The sequence below is a fragment of the Mus musculus genome, chromosome 7 (genome assembly GCF_000001635.26).
Source record: "Mus musculus strain C57BL/6J chromosome 7, GRCm38.p6 C57BL/6J".
NCBI lineage: Eukaryota > Metazoa > Chordata > Mammalia > Rodentia > Muridae > Mus > Mus musculus.
In genome coordinates, this window is record NC_000073.6 from 127,616,138 (window position 1) to 127,632,731 (window position 16,594).

Here is a 16,594-nt window from a genome sequence, read left to right on the forward strand (position 1 = left end):
AGTTGAACAATTGAACATTCTACCCTCAAAAAGTTCCATAGTAGCTAAGCACACCACCTGTAATCTTCAGCCATTAGTAGGCTGAGGCAGGAGAATCAAGAGTTGGACTTCAGGATCAGCCTGGGATGCACAATAGGACTCGTTTCAAACCTTAAATAAATAAATAAATAAATAAATAAATAAATAAATAAATAAATAAATTCCAAGCCCTGTATGGGAGTGAATAGCTGTGACTCTAGCACTGCAAGCTGACACAGGAAAATCACCATGAATTAAGACCAACCTAGGTGAATATATACTGGCTGGGTCAAACCCCCCTCCCCCACACATGTAGCAGATGTATATAGCTCGGTCTTCATGTGAGTCCTCCACAGCTGGATCAGGGGTTGTCTCTACAGCTTTTGCCAGCCTGTGGATTTTGTTCCCCTAACTGGGCTGCCTTGTCTGGTCTCAGTGGGAGAGGATGCATCTAGCTATGTTTGATGTGCCAGGGTGAGGGAATAGAAACAGGGGAGGCTCCACCCTCTCAGAAGAGAAGGGAAGGGGGATAGGGGCAGGCCTGGGAAGAAGGGGGCAGCAATGGGGATATAAAGTGAATAAATAAATTAATGGGGGGAAAAGACCAACCTAGGCTACACAGTGAGGCTACATGTTAAAACACCAATAAATAAATATTGACTTATAATAATGAATAACGTTCAAAATTTAAAGACTGCTATACTTAACAAATCAATGAGAAAACTGCTTCAGTTTGTAAACTGCTAGTTAGTAAAATGCACCCTGACAGCAAACTTGCCTAAGATAAGGACTGCCCTGAACTGCAAGCTAAACTTAAGAAACTGCCTCTATTGTCCTTGCAAGACAATGGGTCCTGGGAACTAACCACTAGTTTTGTTTAAAAAAAAAACAAAACAAAACAAAAAACTGCTTGCTTGCTGGAGAAAACTAAGGCACCTGCAGGATGTCTGTTGAAGTCAGACACTGCTTACATAAAGGCAGGATGTGAGTTAACTCCCTGAGCCCCGAAAGCTATCACTTTGTAACTTTGTGTGTGTGTGTGTGTGGGGGGGGGTCTTTATAAACTCTGTATTAATAAATCTGGGCCATAGGCAGAAAATTCTGGGTTCCTGGTATGGTCCTGGCAGTTTTTGTTTTTTTGTTTTTGTTTGTTTTTTGAGACAGGGTTTCTCTGTATAGCCCTGGCTATCCTAGAACTCACTTTGTAGACCATGCTGGCCTCAAACTCAGAAATCCGCCTGCCTCTGCCTCCTGAGTGCTGGAATTAAAGGTGTGTGCTACCATGCCCGGCTCCTGGCAGTCATTTTTTAAAAAGCTTCTTATTTAAAAAAAAAAAAATTAGGGGGCTAGAGAAATGACTCTGCAGTTAAGAGCATTGACTTCCAGAGGTCCTGAGTTCAATTCTCAGCAACCATAGGGTGGCTCACAACCATCTGTAATGGGATCTGATGCCCTCTTCTGGTGTGTTTGAGTTCAGCACCAGTGTTCTCATATACATAAAACAAAATAATTTTTAAGAATGGTATTGATTGGTGAATCTCTGAAAGACCCCAGACTCACAAGACTCTGTGTGTGCGTGTGCGCATGTGTGCACGCTGAGTACCTGTATGTATTCACACATGTGTATGTGCCACATACGAAGAAATCATAAGATCCTGGAAAGACTATCTGACCAGGGCATGATGGGAAAGCTAAAGCTCAAGCAACCCCAGTCTCAGTATTGCAAGGGGATACAGTTCTCTAGGCGTCTGGGGTTAGAGTGTGGCTCCAGGCTCCCTAGCACCAGCTCCCTTAACCCACTTTCCTGTCAGAGCATCTCCAGGTTGCCTCAGTAGTTCCCTTAACTCCTCCCACACAGTCAGGTCTTTGCAGGCCTTGGTTCCCTACTTCTTTTGTTCCCCATACCCTGTGACTGGGAACTCACACTATGCTATCTCTTTTTACAGGTTACAAACCATTTTTGCTTGAGCAGGTGTTTGTCTTTTGTGTTCTTTGTGTTCCCTGCTGTGTCCCCCCCCAGGGGCCCAAAACAACTGTAGCGCCTACTCAATTTGTTGAACAGACTGCAAAAGCTGGGCCCAGCCCTGGGGCAGGGAGAACCAGGACAGCTGCCTGCTGGGAGGTGCAGAGCAGTGGCTAATTAGGCCAGCGGGGGAGGGGGGTGGGGTTGGGGGTTGTTTTTGCTTGTTTGCTTTCTGTTTTAGCTGGGCTAATTGCTACTTCATTCAAAGATAAGTACGTAAAAGCCTACTCTCCTACCCTTATCCAGAACTCAGAGGTCAGAAAAAGTCCACCAGGCCAACCCTTTTCCCAGGGAGAGTGAGGAATGGGAGGTCCTGCTCCTAGAGAGGCAGGTGATGCGCTGACCCTATGCAAAGCTGATGTCTCCTTGCCCATGGGCAGCTCGAATGATATCTGTGTGTGACTCTGACAGGGGAACTTTGGGAAGGATAAAGGTGACCCTTCCCCATGCCTTTTTTTGAACAAAGCCCTGTCCATGTTTCAGAAATGATTTACTGTTGGGAGCCGCCCCCACATTCGCCGTCACAAGATGGCGCTGACATCCTGTGTTCTAAGTGGTAAACAAATAATCTGCGCATGAGCCAAGGGTATTTTATGACTACTTGTACTCTACCTTTCCCGTGAACGTCAGCTCGGCCATGGGCTGCAGCCAATCAGGGAGTGATGCGTCCTAGGCGAAATATAACGCTCCTAAAAAAGGGGACGGGGTTTCCGCCATTTCTCTCTCGCTGGCATCTCTCTGGCTCTGCGCGCCCTGCGCTCTCTCGCTGCCTAAAGATGTAAACAATAGAGCACGCTCTGCGCCCCGGCGCGCCAGAGCTCTGGCTCCTAAAATTATTGAAGGGGCTTTTCGTTTTTGGGGCTGGGCGCTGGGCGCTTGCCCTCCTGGCTCCCAAAGATGTAAGCAATAAAGTTTTGCCGCAGAAGATTCTGGTCTGTTGCGTCTTTCCTGGCCGGGCGTGAGAACGCGTCTAATAAGAATTGGTGCCGAATTCCGGGACGAGAAAAAACTCGGGACTGGCGCAGGGAAGATCCCTCATTCCAGAACCAGAACTGCGGGTCGCGGTAATAAAGGTTCCCGTAAAGCAGACTGTTAAGAAGGATTCAACTGTATGAATTCAGAACTTTTCAGCTGGGGAACGAGAGTACCCGTAAGTATAGCTTTACGAGGTAAGCCTGGCCTTGAACTTTCTAAGGAAATTCAAGACAGTCTATCAGAAGTAAAGTGGAAAATGTTTGGCCTTGAATTTTTTCTAATGTTAGGAGCCCTTTTGTTCCTTTTCACATGTTATCAGGTGATTAAGATAGGGCTGAAAATTCTAGAGGAAATTCAGGGCAATCTATCAGAAGTAAAGCGGGGAGAGAGAGTAGGAGCAAAGAGAAAATATGGTACACAAAATAAGTATACAGGCCTTTCCAAGGGTCTTGAACCCGAGGAAAAGTTTAGGTCAGGTAAGAATACCTGGGGAGAGATTAGAAGGAAGGAAAAGAAAAAAGAAAAGAAAAAAGATCGATTAGCGGAGGTCTCTAGGAGATACTCGTCACTAGATGAGCTCAGGAAGCCAGCTCTTAGTAGTTCTGAAGCAGATGAAGAATTCTCCTCTGAGGAAACAGACTGGGAGGAAGAAGCAGCCCATTACCAGCCAGCTAATTGGTCAAGAAAAAAGCCAAAAGCGGCTGGCGAAAGCCAGCGTACTGTTCAACCTCCCGGCAGTCGGTTTCAAGGTCCGCCCTATGCGGAGCCCCCGCCCTGCGTAGTGCGTCAGCAATGCGCAGAGAGGCAATGCGCAGAGAGATGCGCAGAGAGGCAATGCGCAGAGAGATGCGCAGAGAGGCAGTGCGCAGAGAGATGCGCAGAGAGGCAGTGCGCAGAGAGATGCGCAGAGAGGCAGTGCGCAGAGAGGCAGTGCGCAGAGAGGCAGTGCGCAGACTCATTCATTCCCAGAGAGGAACAAAGGAAAATACAACAGGCATTTCCAGTCTTTGAAGGAGCCGAGGGTGGGCGTGTCCACGCTCCGGTAGAATACTTACAAATTAAAGAAATTGCCGAGTCGGTCCGTAAATACGGAACCAATGCTAATTTTACCTTGGTGCAGTTAGACAGGCTTGCCGGCATGGCACTAACTCCTGCCGACTGGCAAACGGTTGTAAAAGCCGCTCTCCCTAGTATGGGCAAATATATGGAATGGAGAGCGCTTTGGCACGAAGCTGCACAAGCGCAGGCCCGAGCAAACGCAGCTGCTTTGACTCCAGAGCAGAGAGATTGGACTTTTGACTTGTTAACGGGTCAGGGAGCTTATTCTGCTGATCAGACAAACTACCATTGGGGAGCTTATGCCCAGATTTCTTCCACGGCTATTAGGGCCTGGAAGGCGCTCTCCCGAGCAGGTGAAACCACTGGTCAGTTAACAAAGATAATCCAGGGACCTCAGGAATCCTTCTCAGATTTTGTGGCCAGAATGACAGAGGCAGCAGAGCGTATTTTTGGAGAGTCAGAGCAAGCTGCGCCTCTGATAGAACAGCTAATCTATGAGCAAGCCACAAAGGAGTGCCGAGCGGCCATAGCCCCAAGAAAGAACAAAGGCTTACAAGACTGGCTCAGGGTCTGTCGAGAGCTTGGGGGACCTCTCAGCAATGCAGGTTTAGCGGCTGCCATCCTTCAATCCCAAAACCGCTCCATGGGCAGAAATAATCAGAGGACATGTTTTAACTGCGGAAAGCCTGGGCATTTTAAGAAAGATTGCAGAGCTCCAGATAAACAGGGAGGGACTCTCACTCTTTGCTCTAAGTGTGGCAAGGGTTATCATAGAGCTGACCAGTGTCGCTCTGTGAGGGATATAAAGGGCAGAGTCCTTCCCCCACCTGATAGTCAATCAGCTTATGTGCCAAAAAACGGGTCATCGGGCCCTCGGTCCCAGGGCCCTCAAAGATATGGGAACCGGTTTGTCAGGACCCAGGAAGCAGTCAGAGAGGCGACCCAGGAAGACCCACAAGGGTGGACCTGCGTGCCGCCTCCGACTTCCTACTAATGCCTCAAATGAGTATTCAGCCGGTTCCGGTGGAGCCTATACCATCCTTGCCCCCGGGAACCATGGGCCTTATTCTCGGCCGGGGTTCACTCACCTTACAGGGCTTAGTAGTCCACCCTGGAGTTATGGATTGTCAACATTCCCCTGAAATACAGGTCCTGTGCTCAAGCCCTAAGGGCGTTTTTTCTATTAGTAAAGGAGATAGGATAGCTCAGCTGCTGCTCCTCCCTGATAATACCAGGGAGAAATTTGCAGGACCTGAGATAAAGAAAATGGGCTCCTCAGGAAATGATTCTGCCTATTTGGTTGTATCTTTAAATGATAGACCTAAGCTCCGCCTTAAGATTAATGGAAAAGAGTTTGAAGGCATCCTTGATACCGGAGCAGATAAAAGTATAATCTCTACACATTGGTGGCCCAAAGCATGGCCCACCACAGAGTCATCTCATTCATTACAGGGCCTAGGATATCAATCATGTCCCACTATAAGCTCCATTGCCTTGACGTGGGAATCCTCTGAAGGGCAGCAAGGGAAATTCATACCTTATGTGCTCCCACTCCCGGTTAACCTCTGGGGAAGGGATATTATGCAGCATTTGGGCCTTATTTTGTCCAATGAAAACGCCCCATCGGGAGGGTATTCAACTAAAGCAAAAAATATCATGGCAAAGATGGGTTATAAAGAAGGAAAAGGGTTAGGACATCAAGAACAGGGAAGGATAGAGCCCATCTCACCTAATGGAAACCAAGACAGACAGGGTCTGGGTTTTTCCTTAGCGGCCATTGGGGCAGCACGGCCCATACCATGGAAAACAGGGGACCCAGTGTGGGTTCCTCAATGGCACCTATCCTCTGAAAAACTAGAAGCTGTGATTCAACTGGTAGAGGAACAATTAAAACTAGGCCATATTGAACCCTCTACCTCACCTTGGAATACTCCAATTTTTGTAATTAAGAAAAAGTCAGGAAAGTGGAGACTGCTCCATGACCTCAGAGCCATTAATGAGCAAATGAACTTATTTGGCCCAGTACAGAGGGGTCTCCCTGTACTTTCCGCCTTACCACGTGGCTGGAATTTAATTATTATAGATATTAAAGATTGTTTCTTTTCTATACCTTTGTGTCCAAGGGATAGGCCCAGATTTGCCTTTACCATCCCCTCTATTAATCACATGGAACCTGATAAGAGGTATCAATGGAAGGTCTTACCACAGGGAATGTCCAATAGTCCTACAATGTGCCAACTTTATGTGCAAGAAGCTCTTTTGCCAGTGAGGGAACAATTCCCCTCTTTAATTTTGCTCCTTTACATGGATGACATCCTCCTGTGCCATAAAGACCTTACCATGCTACAAAAGGCATATCCTTTTCTACTTAAAACTTTAAGTCAGTGGGGTTTACAGATAGCCACAGAAAAGGTCCAAATTTCTGATACAGGACAATTCTTGGGCTCTGTGGTGTCCCCAGATAAGATTGTGCCCCAAAAGGTAGAGATAAGAAGAGATCACCTCCATACCTTAAATGATTTTCAAAAGCTGTTGGGAGATATTAATTGGCTCAGACCTTTTTTAAAGATTCCTTCCGCTGAGTTAAGGCCTTTGTTTAGTATTTTAGAAGGAGATCCTCATATCTCCTCCCCTAGGACTCTTACTCTAGCTGCTAACCAGGCCTTACAAAAAGTGGAAAATGCCTTACAGAATGCACAATTACAACGTATTGAGGATTCGCAACCTTTCAGTTTGTGTGTCTTTAAGACAGCACAATTGCCAACTGCAGTTTTGTGGCAGAATGGGCCATTGTTGTGGATCCATCCAAACGTATCCCCAGCTAAAATAATAGATTGGTATCCTGATGCAATTGCACAGCTTGCCCTTAAAGGCCTAAAAGCAGCAATCACCCACTTTGGGCAAAGTCCATATCTTTTAATTGTACCTTATACCGCTGCACAGGTTCAAACCTTGGCAGCCACATCTAATGATTGGGCAGTTTTAGTTACCTCCTTTTCAGGAAAAATAGATAACCATTATCCAAAACATCCAATCTTACAGTTTGCCCAAAATCAATCTGTTGTGTTTCCACAAATAACAGTAAGAAACCCACTTAAAAATGGGATTGTGGTATATACTGATGGATCAAAAACTGGCATAGGTGCCTATGTGGCTAATGGTAAAGTGGTATCCAAACAATATAATGAAAATTCACCTCAAGTGGTAGAATGTTTAGTGGTTTTAGAAGTTTTAAAAACCTTTTTAGAACCCCTTAATATTGTGTCAGATTCCTGTTATGTGGTTAATGCAGTAAATCTTTTAGAAGTGGCTGGAGTGATTAAGCCTTCCAGTAGAGTTGCCAATATTTTTCAGCAAATACAATTAGTTTTGTTATCTAGAAGATTTCCTGTTTATATTACTCATGTTAGAGCCCATTCAGGCCTACCTGGCCCCATGGCTCTGGGAAATGATTTGGCAGATAAGGCCACTAAAGTGGTGGCTGCTGCCCTATCATCCCCGGTAGAGGCTGCAAGAAATTTTCATAACAATTTTCATGTGACGGCTGAAACATTACGCAGTCGTTTCTCCTTGACAAGAAAAGAAGCCCGTGACATTGTTACTCAATGTCAAAGCTGCTGTGAGTTCTTGCCAGTTCCTCATGTGGGAATTAACCCACGCGGTATTCGACCTCTACAGGTCTGGCAAATGGATGTTACACATGTTTCTTCCTTTGGAAAACTTCAATATCTCCATGTGTCCATTGACACATGTTCTGGCATCATGTTTGCTTCTCCGTTAACCGGAGAAAAAGCCTCACATGTGATTCAACATTGTCTTGAGGCATGGAGTGCTTGGGGGAAACCCAAACTCCTTAAGACTGATAATGGACCAGCTTATACGTCTCAAAAATTTCAGCAGTTTTGCCGTCAGATGGACGTAACCCACCTGACTGGACTTCCATACAACCCTCAAGGACAGGGTATTGTTGAGCGTGCGCATCGCACCCTCAAAACCTATCTTATAAAACAGAAGAGGGGAATTGAAGAGATTTTACCCCGAGCACCAAGAGTGTCTGTGTCTTTGGCACTCTTTACACTCAATTTTTTAAATATTGATGCTCATGGCCATACTGCGGCTGAACGTCATTGTACAGAGCCAGATAGGCCCAATGAGATGGTTAAATGGAAAAATGTCCTTGATAATAAATGGTATGGCCCGGATCCTATTTTGATAAGATCCAGGGGAGCTATCTGTGTTTTCCCACAGAATGAAGACAACCCATTTTGGATACCAGAAAGACTCACCCGAAAAATCCAGACTGACCAAGGGAATACTGATGTCCCTCGTCTTGGTGATGTCCAGGGCGTCAATAATAAAGAGAGAGCAGCGTTGGGGGATAATGTCGACATTTCCACTCCCAATGACGGTGATGTATAATGCTCAAGTATTCTCCTGCTTTTTTACCACTAACTAGGAACTGGGTTTAGCCTTAATTCAGACAGCCTTGGCTCTGTCTGGACAGGTCCAGACGACTGACACCATTAACACTTTGTCAGCCTCAGTGACTACAGTCATAGATGAACAGGCCTCAGCTAATGTCAAGATACAGAGAGGTCTCATGCTGGTTAATCAACTCATAGATCTTGTCCAGATACAACTAGATGTATTATGACAAATAACTCAGCTGGGATGTGAACAAAAGTTTCCGGGATTGTGTGTTATTTCCATTCAGTATGTTAAATTTACTAGGGCAGCTAATTTGTCAAAAAGTCTTTTTCAGTATATGTTACAGAATTGGATGGCTGAATTTGAACAGATCCTTCGGGAATTGAGACTTCAGGTCAACTCCACGCGCTTGGACCTGTCCCTGACCAAAGGATTACCCAATTGGATCTCCTCAGCATTTTCTTTCTTTAAAGAATGGGTGGGATTGATATTATTTGGAGATACACTTTGCTGTGGATTAGTGTTGCTTCTTTGATTGGTCTGTAAGCTTAAGGCCCAAACTAGGAGAGACAAGGTGGTTATTGCCCAGGCGCTTGCAGGACTAGAACATGGAGCTTCCCCTGATATATCTATGCTTAGGCAATAGGTCGCTGACCACTCAGCTCTTACATCTCACGAGGCTAGTCTCATTGCACGGGATAGAGTGAGTGTGCTTCAGCAGCCCGAGAGAGTTGCACGGCTAAGCACTGCAGTAGAAAGGCTCTGCGGCATATATGAGCCTATTCTAGGGAGACACGTCATCTTTCATGAAGGTTCAGTGTCCTAGTTCCCTTCCCCCAGGAAAAACGACACGGGAGCAGGTCAGGATTGCTCTGGGTAAAAGCCTGTGAGCCTAAGAGCTAATCCTGTACATGGCTCCTTTACCTACACACTGGGGATTTGACCTCTATCTCCACTCTCATTAGTTGGGTGGCCTATTTGCTCTTATTAAAAGGAAAGGGGGAGATGTTGGGAGCCGCCCCCACATTCGCCGTCACAAGATGGCGCTGACATCCTGTGTTCTAAGTGGTAAACAAATAATCTGCGCATGAGCCAAGGGTATTTTATGACTACTTGTACTCTACCTTTCCCGTGAACGTCAGCTCGGCCATGGGCTGCAGCCAATCAGGGAGTGATGCGTCCTAGGCGAAATATAACGCTCCTAAAAAAGGGGACGGGGTTTCCGCCATTTCTCTCTCGCTGGCATCTCTCTGGCTCTGCGCGCCCTGCGCTCTCTCGCTGCCTAAAGATGTAAACAATAGAGCACGCTCTGCGCCCCGGCGCGCCAGAGCTCTGGCTCCTAAAATTATTGAAGGGGCTTTTCGTTTTTGGGGCTGGGCGCTGGGCGCTTGCCCTCCTGGCTCCCAAAGATGTAAGCAATAAAGTTTTGCCGCAGAAGATTCTGGTCTGTTGCGTCTTTCCTGGCCGGGCGTGAGAACGCTATTAAGAATTTACCAATCCTCCACAGGGCCCCTCAATACAGAAGCTCATGTCCAACCTAGTGCAAGGTTGCTGTGAGAGTCATGAGGTACCTGAGTGAACCTGGCCCACGTCTCTGCGCTGTGAGCCACAGAGTAGCCAAGGAGTGGGCAGCTCAGTGAGATAGTGCTAGTCTGAGCATGTATGCACTTAGAATTCACAAACCTTAGCCTGTAAGCAGGAGAACACAGAGGCTCCAAACCATAGCTGGAGGACTAGAGGGTCTGCAATCATATCCTCAATCCCTCTGCTTCTCTGAACTTGGCACCATAGAAGGTGAGGGTTCCAGCTGAAGGGGACCAATGCTGTTTGCCCCAGGGTTGCTGCCTCAGAGTTTCCTGCAGTTGCCACCGAGGAAGGATGGAGCCTTCTTGCTGGGAGATTGGTGTGCTCAATGAGGTATGCTCGGGGCTTCTTTTCAGAATATGATGCTCAAATAAGGATCTTCTACGCCCAGCCAGGGAGTCCAGGACCAATCCCTTCTCTTATCAGGAGCCTGCAGTGGAGCTGGGTGTAATGGCAAATGCCTTCCAACCCCATGCTGGATGCAGAGATAAGATGAGCTGGGCAAGTCTGAGCTTAGCCAAGTCAGTCAATGCTACACAGAAAGACCCTGTCTCAAAAGAAGCCTGTATGGCTCCTGGCCTGTATACGTTGTGAGCTGCCATGTCAGTACTGGGAATTGAACCTGGGTCCTCTCAAAGAGCAGCCAGAGCTCTCAACTGCTGAGCCATCTCTCCAGCCTGGTGTAAGAGATTTAATTTGTAAATCTGTATTTGGTGCGATGGTTTCTAATTAGAAAAATAAGGTTTTTTAAAGGTTTATTTATTTATTATATGTAAGTACACTGTAGCTGTCTTCAGACACTTTTTCTTCTCACTCTGGCCCCACTCGCTTGATGAAGCTGTCATCAGACACCCCAGAAGAGGGCATCAAATCTCATTACGGATGGTTGGGAGCCGTCATGTGGTTGCTGGGATTTGAACTCATGACCTTCAGAAGAGCAGTCAACGCTTTTAACCACTGATGCCCTCTTCTGGTGTGTCTACAGTGTTCTCGTCGTATACATAAAATCAGGAGGAGGAGGAGGAGGAGGAAGAAAAGGGAAGAAAGACTAGACATTATAAAGATATTTGCATACCACAGAAAATTATCAAGAAAATAAAAACAGTTCACAGAATGAGAGGAAATGTAAGCAAATCAAGTATCTGACGGGGTCCAAGTGTCAGTGTTCTACAAAGGCCAGTTACGACTAAACAGGTACAGGTGATGACTCAGTCAGAAGACAAGCCATGAGGAAATGCTCAGTGTCATCCATCAATAGAGAAATTCAACTAGAAACCCCCGAGGGATGCTTATAATAAAAATAAGAGTTTCAACGACTGAGGAGGCTGGGCATGGTGGCGCACGCCTTTAATCCCAGCACTTGGGAGGCAGAGGCAGGCGAATTTCTGAGTTTGAGGCCAGCCTGGTCTACAGAGTGAGTTCCAGGACAGCCAGGGCTACACAGAGAAACCCTGTCTCACAAAAACAAAAACAAACAAACAAAAAACGACTGAAGAGAGAGAGAATCGGGCAGGTAGCTCAGTTGGCATAGTCCTTGCTTGGCATACAAACAGCCCTAAATCCATTCCCCAGCTCTGTCTAGACGAGGTTTGGAGACACACACCTCTAGTCTCAGCACTCCAGAGGTGGAGGGGCAGGACAAGCAGAAGTTCAAGGTGGTTCTCAGCTGGGTAATGAGTTCAAGGCCAGCTCCTGCATTGTGTTCCATGATCCAAGAAGGAGAGGTGACCATGTAAAGCAGGCATACACTCACACACACTTGATGGATGAAGCAAGGCTCCAACAATTTTATTTTTTCTCTTAACCCTTTTATACCAAAGACAAAAATCCTCTATGTTAGAAAAAACATTCACCCCATAGCCGCGTTACATATTCTCCAAATCACAATCACCATACAAAGGAAAATTACAACACGATTGTCGATTACATATTTTTCTTGTGAAACCCATACCTAACTGAAAATTTCTCATCTATCTTCCTTTCCACAAATTCATCCTAACCCCAAGGCAATAATTGTTTTGTAATTGATTAACAAAGGTTAAGCAAGCCAATCTATCATAGCTAGTTTTTCCTATGCTAGCTTACAACAGTTTATATTTACCTATTTACCAACAAACAAATCATTTATTGCATGAACCTTTTTTTTTTTTTTTTTTTTTTTTGCTAACCTGGCCAATCATCTGTTCTCTATTCTTTTTGTTTTTCTTTAGATTTAATGCATATGAGTACACCACCATTGCTCTCTTCAGACACACCAGAGGAGGGCACCAGACCCCATTACAGATGGTTGTGAGCCACCATGTGGTTGCTGGGAATTGAACTCAGGACCTCTGGAAGAGCAGCCAGGCCAGGCTGTGGTGGCGCACGCCTTTAATCCCAGCACTCGGGAGGCAGAGGCAGGCGGATCTCTGAGTGCGAGGCCAGCCTGGTCTACAGAGTGAGTTCCAGGACAGCCAGGGCTACACAGAGAAACCCTATCTTGAAGAAGAAAAAAAAAAAAAAAAAAAAAAAAAAAAGGCAGTCGGTGCTCTTAACCACTGAGCCATCTTTCCAGCCCCCGTTCTCTATTCTTATAATAAGATCATTTACCCTGCATTTTCGTGGTGCACACTGAAACCTGTGACCACATCCTCGGATCACAAGATCAAGGAACTCAGACCCAACCTAGAATGAGTGTTTTCTTTGATCATTAACCTGTCTCGAACCTATTTTCCTCTCCACAAGCACAGCTATGTGTTTGTAATGCATGGGAGCTCACTGTCCTTCTCAAGGAGGGGACACAGTCTACTCTTTGCCTCTGTCTGTTATATTTTCCTGGTAACACAGCCTAAACCATCTCCTTGGTCTTTCTTATCAACTACCCTAACTGCCTAAAGTTATTTAAATCAAATTGAGAATTTTGTATAATCATTAATTCATCTAAATAATACTATTGTATAGAACTTCATCTTCATATTGATCTTCAGGAAAACTGCCCAATAGAGTGGGCTGTCTCCCAAGAAGCACTCATACCAGACTATGGGCAGTGACGTCTCCTCACACCCATTCACACAAACTAGATACAGGAGGAGTGGAGCAATGACAAACATGAGAAAGCACAGCAGCAGCAAGAAGCAATCCAAGAGATGACCCCTCTGGGGCTGTGCCTCTCCGAGGTACTTCATCACAGCTGTGCAACATGGAGGACCATCTCCAGGAAGCACACTTGTCCATAACAGTTCCTCCTCCATGGTGTCCAGCACTTGACTACCTGAGGCCCTGTCTCCAACAAACAAACAACAAGCAAAAAAACTGAAAAGAACATTTTGGTGAGAATGCAGAGAAACGGAACTGTTCACACACCACTAATAGGAATGTCCTTTAGGACGGTGCAGATGGCTAACAGGAGTGTTCCTTAGACAGTTAAACAGAGTTACCATGGGACTCTGCAGTCCCCTTCCTAGCTATCTACTCAGGAGAAGTGAAAACATAAGCCCACACAATTACACACTAGCGAATGCTCAGGACAGTGCTGCTCACACCCTGAAGGTGGAAATAAGGCAGATGCCTATCAAGGGAAGAGCTGGCGAGTTGTGATTCAGTTTGTATTGGGGGGGGGGGGCAGGAGGACATGTTTTATTTGTTGGTGTAGATCATGGTCATGTAAGACATTTTCTATTGTTTGGTTTGTTTTGTTCTGAGACGGAGTTTCACTATATGGCTGTCTTGGAGCTCACTGTGTAGACCAGTCTGGGTCAAAGTCACAGACATCTGCCTGCCTCTACCTCCCAAGCCCTGGGATTAAAGCGCATGCAAGATGTCTTCACACGAGTGTATACTGTACACTGAGCCTTTCCTCCACATCCTCCAGCTTCCCCATACTTCTCTTCCCCTTAGTCTACTTTGCTGCCATTGACAGTTTTATTTCTGCTTTCTTTTTCCATTGGTTTTGTTGGATGTGGTGGCTGTTGTCTTTGATTTTTCAAAGCCTACTTTTAATAAGGATTTTTAAGTGGTTTAATCTCCATTCTAGCCCATCACCCACCAGAGGTGGAATGGTTCTTAGGATTATGGTGGAAGTGGACCTGTTTAGTTCTTTGGAACAAATCCAATCTGCATTGTCAGGAAACCAGCAGTTCAGTTCACACAAATCAACAGCAGCAACTCTATCCACTCGCAGATACCACCAGTCATCAGGATACCACCAGTATCATAGCTACTGAGCTACCTCTCCAGGGCCCCGTTTCTACTTCCATGTCAGATGCAATTTGAAGTAGTCTATATAAAATGCAGAATCACAAATGAGAGAAAACACGAAATATTTGTCTTTCTAAAATGGATTTTTGTTGTTGGTGGTGGTGGTGGTTTTTTGAGACAGGGTTTCTCTGTGTAGCCCTGGCTGTCCTGGAATTCACTTTGTGACCAGGCTGGCCTCGAACTCAGAAATCTGCCTGCCTCTGCCTCCGAGTGCTAGGATTAAAGGTGTGCGCCACCACTGCCCAGTGACCATGGCAACTCTTATAAAGGAAAACATTTAGCTGGGGCTGGCTTACAGTTTCAGAGGGTCAGTCTATTATCCTGATGGTGGGAAACATAGCTGACCACAGGCAGACAGGAGGGGGAGCTGAGAGTTCTAGTTCCTGATCTAAAGGCAGAGGAGACACACTAGGCCTGCTGAGCACGTGAGACCTCAAAGCCCACCTCCGGTGACACACTTCCTCCAACAAAGCCACTCCTAATGTCGTTCCCTGCTGACCCAGCATTCAAATCTATGAGTCTATGGGAACCATTCTTTTTTTTTTTTAATAATTTATTTATTGATTATATGTAAGTACACTGTAGCTGTCTTCAGACACCAGAAGAGGGCATCAGATCTCATTACGGATGGTTGTGAGCCACCATGTGGTTGCTGGGATTTGAACTCTGGACCTTCGGAAGAGCAGTCGGGTGCTCTTACCCACTGAGCCATCTCACCAGCCCCTATGGGAACCATTCTTAATCAAACCACCAGAGTCTTCATATCAGTCACACACACACACACACACACACACACACACACACACACACACACATACTTCACAACTCTTCCGCCTGAGACTCATGAGTGCTGGTATACGGGTGTGTGCTACCATGCCCAGCTTTGTATTGTGTGTGCAGAAAGCCATGTCTCCAATCTTTGCTCTAGAACAAGTTCAATAGAGTCAGATAGACACAGGAAGCCCAGGGACGCACAGTACGAACCAGGACCACAGTTGTTAGGAGTGTGGATGTGAGGCCTTTAAAGCCACCAGGACAAATACTCAACTCTGGCACAGCCCCGTTCGCTCATGTGTTTGAATGCTCAGTGACTAAACAGAGGCACTGTTTGAAAACAATAGTGTGACCTTGTTAGAGGAGGCATGTCACTGGGAGTGAGCTTTAAGGTTTCAAAAGCCCAAGCTAAGTCCAGTCTCCCCCACCCCCACCCCTCTAGAGGATCAGGATGTAGCTCTTTGTGACTCTTCCAGCACCATGCTTGGTGTCATGCTCTCTGCCATGATGATGATAATGGACTGATTCTCTGAAACTGTAAGCCAGCCCCTGATTTTTTTTTCTTTTTCTTTTTTCTTTTTCTTTTTCTTTTTCTTTTTCTTTTTCTTTTTCTTTTTCTTTTTCTTTTTCTTTTTCTTTTTCTTTTTCTTTTTCTTTTCTTTCTTTCTTTCTTTCTTTCTTTCTTTTTTATTTTTTTATTTTTTTTTTTTTTGTAAGAGTTGCCTTGGTCATGGTGTTTCTTCATAGCAAAAGAACAGTGACCTTAGAGCCGGGCGTGGTGGCACATGCCTTTAATCCCAGCACTTGGGAGGCAGAGGCAGGCAGATTTCTGAGTTCGAGGCCAGCCTGGTCTACAAAGTGAGTTCCAGGACAGCCAGGGCTACACAGAGAAACCCTGTCTCAAAAATAAAACAAAAAACAAAACAAAACAAAACAAAACAAAAAGAACAGTGACCTTAATCCCAACAGAAACTCACATCTAGGTAGTAGTGATGTCTAAACAAACAACAAAAAACCTGAAACAACAATAACAAAGCAGATACAGTAAGTGATTATCTGGCCTTTGGAGTTACTAGATAAATAATAAGTCTACCTGCCTTGCCCTCTTTCAAGGACCACTCACAAAGAATAAAACAAGTTGGCCCTAGAACCATCCAATTGGTAAGAAGATCATTTTGGTATTTTTAATGGGGATCTTGAAGATCCTGCACCAGGCTTGGTGCGAGCCAGCCCTGCCTTACCCCTTCCCTTCCTCTTCTGTTTTTATTTTTTGTAGGGTCTTGCTATACTGAACAGGCTGGTCTTCAACTCTCTATGAAGCCCAATTTCCTTTGAAGTTCTCATCTTCCTGCCACAACCTCTGAATTCAAGCCTACCTCACTGCCACCCCACCCCACACACTTATGCTGCGGTGCTGTAACTCAGAATGTTAGGAAAATGCTAATTAGCTACAGCCCTAGCCCCTGACAGGCTGCCCCTAGCTTATGGAAATTGAAG